Source organism: Arachis ipaensis, chromosome B04, assembly GCF_000816755.2.
Source record: "Arachis ipaensis cultivar K30076 chromosome B04, Araip1.1, whole genome shotgun sequence".
Lineage (NCBI taxonomy): Eukaryota > Viridiplantae > Streptophyta > Magnoliopsida > Fabales > Fabaceae > Arachis > Arachis ipaensis.
Genome location: NC_029788.2, coordinates 40,202,137 through 40,218,957, shown reverse-complemented (window position 1 = coordinate 40,218,957; position 16,821 = coordinate 40,202,137). Strand labels below are relative to the sequence as shown.

General features: G+C 39.8%; 1 long non-coding RNA gene across 1 annotated transcript; it reads left to right on the top strand.

Annotated features, from left to right (window-relative positions):
- On the top strand, nucleotides 795–3,859 carry LOC110270616. Its single transcript, XR_002360255.1, has 2 exons — nucleotides 795–890; nucleotides 3,624–3,859. It is a non-coding gene; the product is annotated as an uncharacterized LOC110270616 (long non-coding RNA).

Below are 16,821 nucleotides of genomic sequence, written 5' to 3'. Positions count from 1 at the left end.
ATTTTGAATTGAGAGTTAGTTAAAATTGAGGCTTAGAGATTTTTGGTAAAAATGGATTTTTAGTGAACTTTGACAGATCATAGCTTGGGCTACGGTTTTTGAAATTGAATGATTTTTGTATCAAATTAAAAACAATTTAAAGAGATTTAAAATGGTATAGATTTTGTAGAAATTGGAATTTTGTAGAGAAATATATGATTGTCAGAAGTTGGTGTCAGAAATCTTAATTCTGTGATGTTGCAAAATTTGTGATTTCTGGTTTGTGTGCACACGCACACTGCTGTGTGCATGCTCTGAACTGTGGCTACGCTTTGACTTGTGCGTACGCAGAGTCTTGTGCGGACACACACCTTGTGAATTTTTAAAACCGTGCGCACGCACACGTAGGGAGATGCCCACTGTTTGGGGCGCTAGCACACTCTGGTGCGCACGCTCACCTAGGCATGGCAAAAATCCCCGGCGGGGTGGGTACCCGTGGGGATTTACCCACCGTAGAGCAGATATGGGGACTGCTTCAGAGAGTGAGAGCTCCTCTTCTCTGCCTCTCCACTCCTCCTTAAGCACTCAGCCCATGACCCCCTCCTGTCTCTTTCCTACCGACCGCTGCCTTCCACCCTCTGGATCCCTCAGCGCCGCAGTCAAGTCTCCTCTCTTGTCCACTCTTCCTCAAAGTTCAAACCCCCAGACCCCTGCAGTTCAAGTCTCCGCTGACAGACCTCCCACCCACTATGTCCTCAACATTGCTTCCCACCCCAGACCCCCTGAGTAGCTCGGTCGCACACTGCAGGTGTCGAGCTCACCGTCGCGGGCTCACGGCAACGTCGTCTTCTCCTGGTTGCGGTAGACTCGTCGCCAGTCGTCATCGCTGGTCTTCCCCTTTTCTCCGTCGAGTAAGTTAGCCTGTGGTTTCTGATTAGGTTAATTGGATTTCTTAATTTCTGATTAGGTTAATGAATTTCTAAAGTTCTGATTAGGTTAATGAATTTCTGAATTTCTGATTAGATTAATGAATTTCTGAGTTTTGAATTTCTGAATTTCTGAGTTTTGAATTTCTGAATTTTTTATTAGGTTAATGAATTTCTGAGTTTTGAATTTCTGAATATCTGATTAGGTTAAAGAATTTATGAATTTATGATTAGGTTAAAGAATTTATGGTTTTTAATTTATATTTTTGAGTTAGATTGATATGATTTTGATTTCTGATTCTGATTTATATTTCTGAGTTATTATTGAGTTAATATGAAGTTAGGTTAATGAGATTCTGATTCATGATTTATATTTTAGATTAATGCGATTCTGATTCATGATTTATATTTAATGATTTATAGAATGTCTTCTTCAGATGCATTGAGTAATACTCTTGAGAAAAGTACTCCATCAGAAGAACCTGTAGGCACTAATATTCAAACTACACAAGAGGCTCCTCAATCTTAACCTTAAGAACCCCCAACGGATACCGCAACTACTCATGAAGGAACGACAAACTCTACAAGTGGTGTTCGAAAGAGGAAGTTAACCTCTGAAGTGTGGAATCACTTCAAGATTGTGGAAATCAAGGGAAAATTAAAGGCTGAATGCAATTATTGCAAATTGAAGCTACTTAGTGACCTAAAAAAAGGAACTTCGCACTTACGTGATCACTTTAAAAATTGCAAGCTCCGCACCACTAGAGATATAAGACAATGTATGATGAAGACAACTCCAACAACTAGTGGGAAAACAGTTGTGGTTGGTGCATATAGGTTTGACCAAGAAAATGCAAGGAAAGAGTTATCAGTTATTGTTTGTTTGCATGAGTATCCATTATCTATTGTGGATCACATTGGCTTTAGGAGATTTTGCAATGCTCTACAACCTCTGTTTAAGGTGATTACTCGCAACACTTTGAAAAGTGATATCTTGAAGATCTACAATGATGAGAGGACGAAGACAATGAATATTCTTGAGAGGAATAAAAGTTGAGTTGCAATTGCCACTGATATGTGGACAGCAAGTAACTAAAACAAAGGTTATATGGCTATCACATCCCATTATATTGATGATGCTTGGAAATTGCAAAGTCGTCTAGTGAGGTAACAACATAAAATATTTAGTTTTGTTATAACTTAATCTGTGAAATATGTATAACTGTAATACTTCTAATATTCTTTTAATACTAAATTGTCAATGTAGATTTATATATGTGCCTGCTCCTCACACGGCTGATGTACTTTTGGAGGTACTTGTGGATTGTTTGATGGATTAGAATCTTGATAGAAAGGTATCCACCTTGACTGTTGATAATTGCAGTACTAATGATGTTATGATTGATAATATTTTGACTAAAATGTCATCTAGAAACTTCATATTGGGTGGTAAATTGTTTCACATGCGATGTTGTGCGCATATATTAAATTTGATTATTAAGGATGGGTTACAACTTATTTCACATGCTATAGAAAGAGTGAGGGATAGTGTTCATTATTGGACAGCAACACCTAAGAGAGAAGAAAAGTTTAAGGAAACATGTGCTCAACTTAAAATACTCTACACAAAAATCTCTGTCTTGATTGCAAAACTAGGTGGAATTCAACCTTTTTGTTGCTTGAAGTTGCAATAATGTATAGAGATATTTTTGAAAGATTGTCAATGCGTGAGAGTCAATATAAATCTTTGCTTAGTAATAAGGATTGGGAGATGGCAGATGAGATTTTTCAAAGGTTGAGGGTGTTTTATGATGTGACTGAGTTGTTTTCTGGAACAAGTTATCCTACTTCAAATCATTATTTTCCTAAATTTTGTGTGATTAAGTTGGCTTTGATGGAGTAGCAACATTGTGGAAATGAGTTAATTGAACCGATGGCTACTAGCATGATAGCTAAGTTTGAAAAGTATCGAGGTGTGATTAATACTGTTATGGCAACTAAAAGTCTCTCGAATCCTAGGTACAAGATGTATTTATTAAATTTCTTTTTTCGTAAAGTACATGGTGAGACAGAGGCATATGTTGTAATTGGTCAAGTGAAAAAGTTAGTACAACATTTGGTTTAGAATATGCAACCAAGGAAAGAGAGAGAGACCAAGCTGCTCAGTTGAATATGCTGCCGCCACCACCAATTCTTCAGGTTCAAGGGGAAGAAGTTTAGTCACAAATCTTGGCAAGCTAACTTCGCTACCCATGTAAGTGAGGAATCTTCATTTATTGATACAAAAAGCGAGTTGGATTATTATCTTGAAGAAAGACCGGTGCCACAAACTGAAGATGACTTTGATATCTTAAATTGGCGAAAATCGAATGGCGCAAATTTTTCTACTTTGCAAGCGATTGCTAGGGATTTTTTGACGATTCCCATATCTACAGTTGCCTCTGAGTCTTCATTTAGTACTGGTGGTCAATTTGTTACACCACATCGTAGTAGGTTGTGTCCAGATACGTTAGAGGCTTTAATGTGTAATCAAGATTGGCTTTGGAATGAGCTTGGAACGGCATCTAATATAGGGTTTGAGTGCTACACAATTAATAGCATTGAAGCAGATGTTGATGTAAGGAAATTACTACAATACTATTTTTTCCATATTATTAACTTATTCTTAAGAAAAGTTTACGATTTTAACTCTTAATTGTATTCTTCTTTTTGATGTAGGATTCAAACAAATCGGAATCTACCATCACTACCATTACATCATGAAAAAGCCTTGAGGATTCTACAATGTGATGAATTATACTTTGTAGTTTTTGGATATGTTTGATACTTTGGTTGTCTTATGAATATGTTTGATATTGTTTGTTACTGTTAATGTCTTTGGAGACTATGAACATACTAATGTCTTTGTTGTTATTAATGTTGTTAATGTCTTTGGAGAAAAAAAACATGTTGTTAATGTCTTTCTTGTTGTTAATACTTTAGAGACAAGCAACCTGATGATTGAAATGGTTTTTTTATTTTTTTTCCAATTTTATTAAATTTGTTTAATTTTCTAAAAATCTGCGGATATCCATGGAGTCCTCGACCCGGGGCGGAGACGGGGACTGGATATGGAGGCGGGGGGGCGGGGAGTGGGGATGTGGGTACCCGTTGCCATTCTATGCTCACCTTATGAATTTTGCAAGCACAACCCCGTGCATAGCACACGCTGCAAGGTGCATTCTATTGAGGGCAGTCGATGTATCTGTGCGTGTACGCAGAATGGAAATTTTCCCTTTCTGTGCATACGCACACCCCTATGCGTACGCACACGTCTTGAAAATTCTCCTGAGCGTGCGTACGCACAACCCTATGCGTATGCACACTGCCCTGTCTTTCAAAGAAAACCTTGTTTTTGACTGTTCTACCTTCCCGACAAGCTTGTAAACATCCGTAACGCTTGTTAAAGATCCCTTAACTTGTTTTTAGGCTTTGAAATATAGAAAATAACATAAGTGAGGTTAACTAGATATCTTTTGGTAATAAGTTTGAAGATGGAGGTTTTGGTTGCTGGTGTACGTGGGGATGAACTAAATGGGTATCTGATGGCGTTCTATATTGATGATGAACTTGTGATATTAAGGATGGATGATGAGTTTAAGATTTGGAAATGAATGATGATGGTTAATGGAATGAGTATGAGCGGAAGTGTGCTATGAGCAGTGGCCTCTGAGATTGAATATGTGATTACGATATACATTGTTATCCATCGTAGGATCTGTGGCAGTTTCCCGCCAACATTCGGATGTGAGGGTTGAAGCTGGGCTTCTCACTCATATTTATCGCTCCAGAGGAAGGTAGTAGGGTACTCTCCCCCGGAATGTTTCCCTCTGAAAGGAGAAGGAGGTATGGCACTCATCTGTCAAAATTATTCCTCCTGAGCATGTGTTTTTTCTCTGGTTGCAAGGTGGTAGGGTACTATCCCTCAGAATCATGCGATATTCAGAGGAAGGTGGTAGGGCACTCATCCCTCGAAATTATTCCTCCTGACTATACGCAATAGAGAGACTAATCTGGGAGTTGTCGACCGGATTTTCTGTCTGGTTTGGCACGATAACCGACATGTGATATCATAGCAAATAGGACAGGCATTCATCATATGTATATTCTATATGCTTGCTTGCTTTGATTACCTGATTTTGCCTAATTGTATAATATGCTTTCTTGCTTCTTGAATTACTTGTTATATATGAATACTACCTGTGTTTTCCTTGCTTGCATTATCTGTGTTTGTCTGGTGCTGAGGAGGTTAGGTAGGCGGTGGTGATGGGATTGCACGGAGGGTAGGTTGGCGAAGGCTGTGGGATACAGCGGTGTGACTAGTTTTAGTTAGAAATCCCCTAAGTTTAGATACCCTGTTTATGGTTTAAGTTATTTATTTCATTAAGCTTGAATATCTGTTTGGTACGAAGCTCTAGGATTGCCTCTGGCATCCCGGGGTCTTACATCTTACATTACTGGGTACTGTTACTTTTCCGAGGGTTACCTAAAACTGTAGACCGATCTCGGACGAGATCTTCTGTACTGGTCGGAGGTGACGTGTCTGGCTGGCTAGTGGCGGCTGGAGCTGTTGTATCTGACTTGTTGGACTGGCTGCACTTCTGATCCTTGGTCACCGGAGGGTGGGGGGTACCTGCAAGAGACTCCGATGCTTAAGTTAGCACGGGTATTAAGCAGGTTTATTGTAGAATCAGAGTATGAGTTATACCTGGGTGCTCCAGTGTATTTATAGTGGTTGTAGAGTGACCTTTCTAGATAAGATAAGTTAGTTATCTTATCTTATCTTTATCTTTGAGTTCAGGTCAGCTTATCTTCAAGGAAACCGACCTTATCTCTATAGGCTTGGACGGCCTGTGGATTTGGGTCGTGTTCCTCTATTTGGGCCCTTTATTGGGCTTTCCTGTCGATTTGGCCGACCTCTTTGAGAAGAGATCGGATAGCCTGACCTAAAGAGGTCGGTCGCTTTGTCACTGAACATCTCGGGTCGGATAGCTCGGCCCAGGGTGTGAACAGTGCCCCTGCTCGAGCTCGGTCTTCTGCTTTGAGGTCGAGTCCTTGACTTTGATCTTTCTCTAGTGCAGCCAAACTCGAGCATTTTGTCGATTCCTTTCTTTGTAGAACCTTTTTGAATGTGGAACGCTTTCCTCTAAGAGCCCGCGTTTTTATATCAGCGCTTTGGCTTTGGGAATATGCGAAGCTTTAAATACCTTCATTAATTGGTTTTGATTGCCCGTTTCTTTGGCTTTTATTTTCGAAATTCACGATCAAAAAACGGTTTCTCTTCTTCGTCTTTCTTTGTAACTTCTCCCTTCACTCTCTCACTTTCTGTTTTCGCCTGCATTTTGCCTCAGCATCATTTTGGCAATTCTCTGGGTGATTCCATCTTTTCATCTTCAATCTCCTTTGAAGCTTCTTTCTCTGTTCAGGTTGGTTTTTCTTCCTTTCTTACGTCATTTTCCTGTCTGGTTTTGAGAAAGTTTTGATTTTGTTTGGAGAAAGTTTGGATCTTTCTGCTTTTGCTGTGCCTGATTGCTGTTGTAATGTGTGTTCTGGGTGTTTCTTTGCCCTTTTGCATGAACCTTTTCGTCTTTCCTATTGCTTGATGTTCTTAAGGCTTTTGCATATTATCACCGTTTCTGTTTGTGCCTTTGATGATGATTTTGTTTGATTCTGAAAAAAGGTTGTGCCTTTGACGATTTCCGCTTGGCGTGTTTGATGTTGTCGATGCTTTTTGCTGATAGACTGTAAAAAGATAGTGGCTTTGATGACTTTTTATGTTTTGACTTTCTGAAATGTTTGTGATTTGACTTTTCTTGTTTGAGAGATGGACGTAAACTGTAGATTTTTCCTGAATCCTTGCTTTGTTATTGCCTCCAAAGGATGCCCCAGGGCTTTGGTTTGAGTCTTGGGGTTTTCCTTTTCTGTTTGTTCTTCTGTATCATATTACTCGAGTTGTTTTGCCCCTCGTCCAAGATGTTTTTTAGTAATCCAATCTTCTTTTCTTATTGTAGGATTAGTTGGCCTCATGTCTTCTCGTCATAATATTGTAGAGATGTCTTCTAAAGTTCCCGAGGGGATGTCCGATTGGCTGGACTCCCTTGTCTTAATGTGTGTCTCTGTTGTGGATGCTGAGTTTTGTGTAGAGCTGAGGAAACGTCATAGGGTTTGTGGTGGTGGTGCCCGAGAGAGAGATTATGAGCTTGTGGCACCCGATTCTAACGAGAGGGTTTGCTTTCCTACTTCTGTCGAGGGGGAGCGTCCCTTTTTCTACGCCTATGAATATTTCTTCAACCAGTTGGACATTACCTTTCCTTTTACTGCTTTCAAGACCGACTTGTTATGGTCGTGTAATATTGCCCCATCCCAGCTTCATCCGAATTCCTGGGGTTTTATCAAGATTTTTCAGCTGCTTTGCCAAGAGTTAGGCATAACACCTTCTCAGACTCTTTTCCTCTATCTTTTTGTTTCTGCCAAGCCCGGAGGGTCTTCCAAAAAGAAAGCTTCCTAGGTTTCTTTTAGGTTGGCCCAGGGGCATAAAGTTTTTGCCATGTACGATGAGTCTTTTAAAGATTTTAAGAATTATTTCTTCCGAGTCCGTGCTGTTAAGGGGGCCCGCCCCTTTTTTCTTGATGAAAATGATGAGCCTGCCTTTCCTCTAGAATGGCAAAAGAATGTGAGAGTGTCTCGCTATACATGGGAGATGCTTGACGAGGTTGAGCGGACTTTTGTAATTGTTCTTGAAGATTTATGGGCGGGGGAACCACCCCATCTTGATACGAAAAGATTTTTGAGTGATCCATCTTTGATTCGAACTGCTTTGGGTACTGTCTGACTTGTTTCTATACTTGCTTTTTAGTTTTGCTTCTTCTTTTTATGATTGTAACCCATTGCTGTGGTCGATTCTGTATTTTCAGAGATGTCGAAAAACAACGATTCCATGAAGACCTACAAGAAAGCAAAGAAGGCTGCAGCTACTCAAAATATCTCGGCCAAGGTGACGGGAGAGGGATCTTCCCAAGTTCCTGTGAAGCCGCCCGTGCCGAGTTCTCCTGGCCCGAGGAGGGTAATTCCCACTCCTAGGGTTCGCCTGGCCGAGCCTCTGCAGTCTTCCGCTGCTACTTCTGGTGCTCCTCCTAACAAGAAACAAAAAACAATTGAGCCTTTCAACCTTGATACCCCTGATTTTGACGCGGTCGAGTTCGTAGATCAGTAGATCGGTCCATACGGTGTCCTCCCTATGGATGATGTATCACTTCTTCATCATTTGGACTTTATAACTTGGAGTAGTGTAAAAATGGCATATATGGGAGCTGCCTTGTACCAAACGGCTCAAAATCTTCCTCTCCATGCCACCAAAGCCTTCATGGAGGAGGCAAAACAGGAATTCGACCGGATGAAGGGCTTGAAAGAGGAGCTTGAGGTGAAAGTAGCCAAACTGGAGAAGGATCTGGAGAACGAAAAGGCTAGCTCTCTTGCCCTGGCGGCTTCTGCGAGATTGGCCGAGGACACTGCGTTGAGGCATAAAGATAGTTATGTCACATCTTATCGGGAGGTGATACGTCTAAGGGAGGAGTTGGATTCTGCCCGAGTTGACTATTCCGAGCTCCAAGGTCACCTTGTCGGCAGCGTAAACACTGCTTATGATAATTTGAAGGAGCAGGTTCAAGTTCTCGCTCCTGAGGTTGATCTTAGTCTTTTTAGCTTGGACAACATTGTGAGGGATGGTAAGATTGTCCCCGACGACCAAGATGATGATGATGTCGAACCTCCCTCTGCGCCTGCTGCTAAAGTGTCGACCTCTATAGTTCCTCCTGTTGGGATTTCTCGTCTAGAATTAGATCCTAATTGTCAAATTCTGAATAGGGACGACGGTACGGTGGATGCAGTGCCTCTCCAAGCTTGCCCTCCTTCACCCCAGACTGATGCTACCGAGAAGGCTCCCAATCTCAGTTGATTTTTCTTGGATGTTTGTGTAGATAGCCCGACTTGTGGGCTTTTTAAACTCTTTATTCTGTAATTTGAATATTTTGCTGACTGTTGATACTCCTTCTGGTTGTTTGTTTAGCAACTTTTTATTTTGAAAAAACAACAAGTAGCTTTCAAGCTTTGGGCCTGATCCTGAAGCTTGTTTATAATATTGTATTTTATATCATGCTTGTTTGCACTTGTCTTGGCACCTTTCTGGGTTTTGAGAATGCTGAAACCTTGCTGCTCGGCCTCTTTGGATTGCTTTGTACTTATTGCTTGTAGCTTGGATCCTTTGTGGATGTGTGGATCCAACTCGTGTTTCGGTTTTCTGGCTCTTACTTGTATTTATTTCTGGCCATCCATAACCGATTTCTTTACGTTGGTCCTCTTTCCAGTTATTTTTGTAGTCCTCTTTTTTGGACCTTTGTCAGGTCTCTTTCAGGGATTACTTTTATAACTTGTCCGTTGTAGGAGACTGACTTCTTTATGTCGATCTCTTCTAAGTTATTTTGTAATCCTCTTTCTTGGACCTTTGTCAGGTCTCTTTCAGGGATTACTTTTATAACTTGTCCGTTGTAGGAGACTGACTTCTTTATGTCGATCTCTTCTAAGTTATTTTGTAATCCTCTTTCTTGGACCTTTGTCAGGTCTCTTTCAGGGATTACTTTTATAACTTGTTTTTCGTAGGAGACCGACTTCGTCATGTCGATCTCTTCTAAGTTATAGCAATTCCTCTTTTATAGGGTTGGCCAGACCTCTTTCCAGGGATTTGCTGATAACTTGGGTTGACTTCGTCCGAGTTTTTAACGTCGGCCAGCCTTTAAGTTATTATTTAGCAATCCATAAGACCTCGTCAGGTTCTTTTTCCGGATCACTTTTGATAACTTCTTGCATTATTCTGTGTTCATCTTGCCGATTTGTAGAAGGTGGTTTCTATCTTTGTTTGGTCGACCTTTAGATGAATCGCGTTTTCATCTCTATTGGTCTTTATCGTGATCGTGCAGTGAATCTGTTTTTTCACTTTTCTGCCGATCTGTTGCTTTATAATCGAACGATGAATGCTTCATATTAATGCGTCTTAAAAATTTGTAGAATATCTAAAATATGTTTTATTTAAAAGAAAGTGCAAATATATACATGTGGGAGTTTTTTCATCCCTTTAAGTTGGATAATTTCTGAATCTCAACTTGGTGCCTCATTAAAAAACCTTTTCAGGAAAAATAGTGCATCCTATGATCAGATCTTTTACCTTTTCTAGCTATAGTACCTTCTTAGGTTGCAGGCGTGCCATGATCTGGGAAGCTCTCGTCCCTCGAGTTCGGACAGTTTGTAGTAGCCCTTCCCAAGTACTTCTATGACTCGGTAGGGTCCTTTCCATTTTGCTGCCAGCTTTCCTTCTCCGGGTCGAGTTGTTCCAATATCATTTCGGATTAGGATGAGATCATTCTCAGCGAAACCTCTCGGCACTACCTTTTGATTATATCTGGAAGCCATTCGTCGTTTTAGTGCTTCTTCCCTAATCCGAGCTTTTTCTTGGATTTCAGGAAGTAGGTCGAGCTCTTCCCTTTGAAGTTGGGAGTTGGCTTCCTCATTGTAATGAACCACTCTAGGCGACCTTTCCTCGACCTCTACTGGGATCATTGCCTCTACTCCCTATGCTAGTCGAAATGGTGATTCGTTTGTGGTGGAATGTGGCGTTGTTCGATATGCCCATAGGACTTGTAGAAGTTCTTCGGCCCAGGCTCCCTTTGCATCTTGCAGTCTCCGTTTCAGCCCAGCCAATATGACTTTGTTGGCCGCTTCGGCTTGTCTATTGGCTTGGGATGTTCAACGGAGGTGAACTGGTGTTTTATGTTTAAGTCGGCTTCTAACTTTCTGAAGCCCGCGTCTGTGAATTGGGTGCCATTGTCTGTAGTGATGGAGTATGGAACCCCAAACCTTGTGACAATATTCCTATATAGGAATTTCCGGCTCCTTTGAGCAGTGGTGTTGGCTAGGGACTCTGCCTCGATCTACTTTGTGAAATAGTCTACCCCGACTATGAGGAATTTAACTTGTCCCGATCCCTGGGAAAGGGTCCGAGAATATCGAGTCCCCATTTTGCAAATGGCCAAGGCGATGTTACGCTGATGAGATCTTCTGGCGGGGCGATGTGAAAGTTGGCATGTTTCTGGCATGGTGGGCATGTCCTTACAAACTCTGTAGCTTCTTTTTGTAGATTGGCCAATAAAATCCCGCCCGGAGTACTTTTTTGGTGAGAGCTTGTGCTCCGAGATGATTACCACAAATGCCACTGTGTACTTCCTCTAAAACTTCCCTTGTGTTGGAGGTCGGCACACATTTTAGTAGTGGTATTGAAATCCCTCTTTTATATAGGGTGTTATTTATGATGGTGTAGTACTGAGCCTCCCGTTTTAACCTCTTTGCCTCCTTCTCATTTGTGGAGAGTGTTTCTGTTTTGAGGTAATTAATTATGGGGGTCATCCATCCTTGATCCTGACTTGTTATAGCTAGGACTTTTTCCTCTTTCGAGATTGATGGATTCTGCAGCATTTCCTGGATGAGGCTTCTATTGTTGCCCCCTGGTTTGGTGCTGGCTAGTTTTGAGAGTGCATCAGCTCGGGCATTTTGTTCGCGGGGTATGTGGCAGATCTTATATTCCCCGAGTTGTCCGAGCTGTTCCTTGGTTTTATCCAAATACTTTTTCATGGTGGGATCTTTGGCTTGGTAGCTCCCTGTTATTTGTGAGGTGACTACTTGTGAATCGCTGAAGATGTTGAGTTTTTGAGCTCCAACCTCCTTAGCCAGCTTCAAACCAGCTAGTAACGCTTCATATTCCACCTGGTTGTTTGAGGCCGGGAACCCAAATTTGAGGGAAATCTCAACTTGGGTTCCTTGGTTGCTTTCTATTATCACACCTGCATCGCTTCCAGTCTTATTTGAGGACCCGTCCACGTAGAGATTCCATTCTGTGGGGGTTTCCAGGGTATCTGTGAATTCTGAAATGAAGTCGGCCAAGTATTGTGATTTGATGGCTGTCCGAGCTTCATATTGGAGGTCGAACTCGGATAACTCGACTGCCCATTGTAAAATTCTGCCTGCTAGATCTGTTTTCTGCAGTATCCCTTTTATGGGTTGGTCGGTCCGAACCTTAATGGTGTGAGCCTGGAAGTACGGGCGAAGTCGTCGAGATGTCAGTATGAGAGTGTAGGCGAACTTTTCTATTTTTTGGTAGTTCAGCTCGGATCCCTGCAGTGCTTTACTAATGAAGTATACATGTTGTTGCCCTTTGTCGTTCTCTCAAACTAGTGCTGAGGCTACTGCCTGACTTCCTACTGCAAGGTATAATACGAGTGGTTCTTCCTCTCGTGGTCGAGTTAGGATAGGTGGTCGTCCCAGGAAATTTTTGAAATCCTGGAAGGCTTGCTCGCATTCCATTGTCCATTCGAACTTTTTTCCTTTCCTTAAAGTGGCATAGAAGGGGAGAGATCTTATCGCTGATCCCGCTAAGAATCTGGATAAGGCTGCTAATCTCCCGTTGAGTTGTTGTACCTCTCTGACACAAGTCGGGCTCTTCATGTTGAGTATAGCCTGACATTTGTCTGGATTTGCTTCAATTCCTCTTTGTGTGAGCATGAAACCTAAGAATTTTTCTGCTTCTACTGCAAAGGTGTATTTTACGGGATTGAGTCACATGTCATGCTTCCTTATAGTGTCGAACACTTGAGCCAGGCCGGACAGTAATGTCTCTTTGCTTTGTTTCTTTATTAACATGTCGTCCACGTAGACTTCCATGATTTTTCCGATATGATCTGAAAAGGCTTTATTCATTAGCCTTTGATACGTAGCTCCTGCATTCTTGAGACCGAAAGGCATCACAATATAGCAGTAATTTGCTTTTGGCATTAAAAATGAGGTCTTTTCTTGATCTGGTGGATACATGGGGATTTGGTTGTATCCAGAATATGCATCCATAAACGAGAGGTATCTATATCCGGATGAAGCATCTACCAGAGCGTCAATACTTGGGAGTGGGTAAGGATCTTTTGGGCAGGCTATATTGAGATCAGTGTAGTCGGTGCACATTCGCCATTTCCCATTTGATTTTTTCACCAAGATGACGTTAGCTAGCCATAGTGGGTACTTGACTTCTCTTATAAATCCTGCCTCCAGTAGTGCTTGTACCTGTTCTTCCACAGCTTGGGATCGTTCTAGCCCAAGTTTTCTTCGTTTCTGCTATACCAGCCGAGATCCTGGATAAACCGCAAACTTGTGACTCATTAGCTTGGGGTCTATGCCTGGCATGTCTACAGCTTTCCATGCGAAGAGATCGACATTATCTCGTAAGAACTGTACTAGTAATTCTTTTGCGTCTCCCTTCAGGATCGTGCCAATATTAGTTGTTTTGTCCGAGGTATCTCTGATGAGAGAACTTTTGCGTGGTCTAGAAATTTACAGATAAATCCTCGTTGCAAGTATAGTTTCTAAACCTTCAAAAGTCCTTTCACACAAACGTTTGGTTGTCACAAGTAACAAACCCCTAAATAAATTGATAACCGAAGTATTCAAACCTCGGGTCGTCTTCTCAAGGAATTGCAGGGAGGTGTTCTTATTATTGGTTATGAGTTGTAAATTGGGGTTTTGGATTAAGGTAAAAAGTTAGTTGAATGACAAGTAAAATAAAATAATAATGACTATAAAATAAACTCTTGGCAAAGTACGAAAATTCGGAAGTCCTATCCTAGTTATCCTGATCAATTGTGATGAGAATTGGATTTTTCTCCCACTTTGTTAACCTCTAACTATGAAGGTAAGTTAAGTGGATGAATTAATTCTTATTCCTCAGGTCCCAGTCTTTCCTTGGAAAAGGCTAGAGTTAGTGAAACTTGAATTAATGAAATGAAGAAATCCAATTTTCAATCAACAATGAGTTTGATAACTCAAGAGTCTCCAATTATTTAACCAAAGCCAAAAGGGAAAATATCTAAATTAAATTAAAAACATTTATAAATGAAGCAAAGCAAAATTAAATCTGAAAATACCTCGAATTGCATTCACAAAAGAACTTAAATCTGACATAGAAATTCATAAATTAAATTAGGAAAATAAATAAAAGAAACATTGAACCTGGGATTGAGAGTCACTCCTAAAACTAAGAGAAGTCCTAAATCCTAATCCTAAGAGAGAGGAGAGAACCTCTCTCTCTAAAAACTACATCTACTCCTAAAATTGTGAATATGAAAGCTTTCTTTTGAATGAGTGCATTCTCCCACTTTATAGCCTCTAATCTGTGTTTTTTGGGCTGAGAATTGGGTCGAAAATAGCCCAGAAATTGTTGGAGAAGAATTCAAACACGCTGATTTTCGTCACTGCGATGCGGCTGCATGGATCACGCGGTCGCGTCGTCTAGCGTCAGGGAAACTATGGCATACTATATATCAAATCGAAGCCACTGACGTTAGCTTTCCAACGCAACTGGAACCGCATCGTTTGGACCTCTGTAGCTCAAGTTATGACCGTTTGAGTGCAGAGAGGTCAGGCTGGACAGCTTTGCAGTTCCTTCAACTTCTTGTATTCCTTCCACTTTTGCATGCTTCCTTTCCATCCTCTGAGCCATTCCTGCCCTGTAATCTCTGAAATCACTTAACATACATATCAAGGCATCTAATGGTAATAAGAGAGGATTAAACATAGGAAACTTAAGGCCAAAGAAGCATGTTTTCAATCAAAGCACATAATTAGGAAGGCAAATGTAAAACCATGCAAATAGTATGAATAAGTGGGTAAAGAATTGATAAAATCTACTCAATTGAGCACAAGATAAACCATAAAATAGTGGTTTATCAACTTCCCCACACTTAAACAATAGCATGTCCTCATGCTAAGCTCAAAAGAAACTATAAAGGTGAAGAGGAATGATAGAATGTATGAAATGCAACCTACCTATATGAATGCAACTACATGCAAAAATGTTTCTACCTACTTGGTTAAAAGCAAATAAGTTCTCCAAGATAAACATAACTCAGATTTCACTAATTCAAATTATACAATAAGAGACAAGTAAACTTGTAAGAAGATAGCTCATGAAAGCAGGGAACATAGAATTAAGCACTGAATCTTTACTGGTAGTGTATATCACTCTAGTCTCTCAAGTGTCTAGGGTCAATCACTCTACTCTTCTCTAATCATGCTTTCTAAACCTTGTTCTTCATCTAACCAATCAACAAATATTTAATGTACTAATGCAAACATCATGAGGTCTTTTCAAGGTTGTAATAGGGCTGAGGTAAAGGTAAGGATATATGTATGGCCAAGTGAGCTATAATATGAATCTTTAATTAACCTAAACTTTCACCTAACATACATATACTCTATATAATTCTAATTCATGCCTAGCTACCCAAGATTCCCACTTTTACATCACATACTCATGTATCAACTTTTTCTTTTTAATTTATCACATGTGCATTGATTTTTTTCATTAACTCAACATTGGGGTAATTTTGTCCCCTTATTTATTTATTTATATTATATATATATATTTTTTTCTTTTTCTCATTTTCTTTTCTTTTCTTTTTCTTGTTTTTTTTTAATCATAAAAGCAAACATAACTTATCAATGCACATGGATTTTTTATTATTTTTCTATTTTGGTTTTTTATGAGTAGGTTCCCAAATTTCCCATATTCAAATAAATTAAAAACATGATACATTCCCTTATCAACCCATGTTCCCACAATTTCCCCATACTTATTTGATACACAATCTTTATCTTAATCTAACCAAAGATTCAATTGGGATAATTAATTTGTTTTCCGCTTAAGGCTAGTGATGTGGTAAAATATAGACAAAAATGGGGATTAAAAGGCTCAAAGTGGCTGACAATGGTGATTTAAAGGGTAGGCTTATTTGGGATAAGTGAGCTAAAATCAAACAATGGCCTCAATCATGTGCAAGCATGTAAATATACTAAATAATGGACATATAGAATGCAACAAAGCAAAGATTGCAATTATAGAGAAGAAAACACACAAGAATAAAATATTTATGGTTAAATAATGTAACCATATAAATAACCTCAAAATCTCACAGGTTGTGTGTTCTTTGGCTCAAAAACCATGTTCCACATACAACTTCAAACAAGTTTTAACATAAAAAATTTTTCAATTTAAATTAGTGAAATTTTTTCAAAGATAGGGTCTTAAAAGAATTTTATTACTTTAACCAAGTAGTAACTAAATGCATAAAATCAAACAAATATGCAAATGCAATAACTAATTTAACAAAGAAAATTTAAACATTGGTGTTGAAACAGAAAGGTACTAACCCATGGAGATCGGTATCGACCTCCCCACACTTAAAGATTGCACCGTCCTCGGTGCATGCTAAGATGTGCAAATGGACGGGTGGCTTCAACTGATGCTTTTCTCTATAGATTGTGCATATTGACTTGCCTGTCTCCCCATGTAAACGTCTTCCAGTTCTCTTCCGGGTGGCCATCCTGAAAGAAAAAGGGAAGAAGAGTAACCCAGAAATAAAGATAGGAAAATAAATATAGTATGGGTGGGTTAATGCCAAATAATGGGGGTCTCAATTACATGGTAGCTACAACATGCAAGTGAGAAAACAATAGAAGCCATGGCATGCTAGTGGTACAAAATGTACAACAATGGGGAAGAGAGTGGGGAAGGAGAGATAATATAAATTCATGTCAATGCAAAAGTAATACAGATATAAAAGATTGGCATTGATTTAAATAATATTACTCAATCAGAATTAAACAAGTCATTAAGCACCAAGAAAATACCAGAAAAGATGTAACATTTGAATAAGAACATTTGAACACCAATGGTAAAATAATAAATTTAGAAAAATAAAAATATGCAATGAATGAAAATATGCAAATAAAT